This window comes from Cicer arietinum, chromosome 6, assembly GCF_000331145.2.
Source record: "Cicer arietinum cultivar CDC Frontier isolate Library 1 chromosome 6, Cicar.CDCFrontier_v2.0, whole genome shotgun sequence".
In the NCBI taxonomy this organism is placed as follows: Eukaryota; Viridiplantae; Streptophyta; class Magnoliopsida; order Fabales; family Fabaceae; genus Cicer; species Cicer arietinum.
This window is the reverse complement of record NC_021165.2, coordinates 55,016,434-55,017,262: the sequence shown is the minus strand read 5'-3', so window position 1 is coordinate 55,017,262 and position 829 is coordinate 55,016,434.

Below are 829 nucleotides of genomic sequence, written 5' to 3'. Positions count from 1 at the left end.
TTGTGATAATTATATGTAATGATGATAATGTATGATTAATAATGGTGATGTGATAAATTTGTGATGAATATATGTGTTGCTGTATGATTGATGATAGTGATTCTATAAATTGTGATGAGTTTATGTGATGATGATGATGATGTGTGATTAATTATAGTGATGTTATAAATTGTGATGAGAATATTGTGATTTCAATTTGTGTCTGAGATGACGGTATTAATGGAGTATCATATACCAACGAGGGGAGAAAATAAATATTGTGAATTTGTGAAGTGGAGATTATTTTGTCATCATATAGGTAGGGCCTGACAAGCCTAGTGATTCCGGGGAAGTACAACTGAATGAGCCTGATCGTGGCGGTCTGCTGTCGAGCCTTAAGGCAAGATTGTTAGACCTTGGAGGTATTCGGGTGGGGAATTCCTAGGTGACTTGGAGGTAGCACTCCAAATGTCGGGAGCTACCACGCAACACACGTTTACCTCGACTGTCACGTATATGTGTCTCGGGTTGAGTTGAGGGGATCTATGAGGACAGGGCCAATTTGAATTGTCCGTCCACCGGGATGGTGGCATAGTATCAAGCCTCCTAACCAAGTACTTCAGAGTTAGAATGGTACCACATTGTGAAGTAGAGTCTAAGCTCATGCATAGCATTGCATTTACTTGTGATTGTTTTGTGGTGATTGATGTGTTTCAAAAGTAATAATAATTACTCTTAGATGATTTGATGCATATTATAATGAGATGATTATCTTACTTGAGTGAATTTGATGTTATAATATGATACTATTTACTTAAATATTTTGATATATCATAATGTGATTATGATA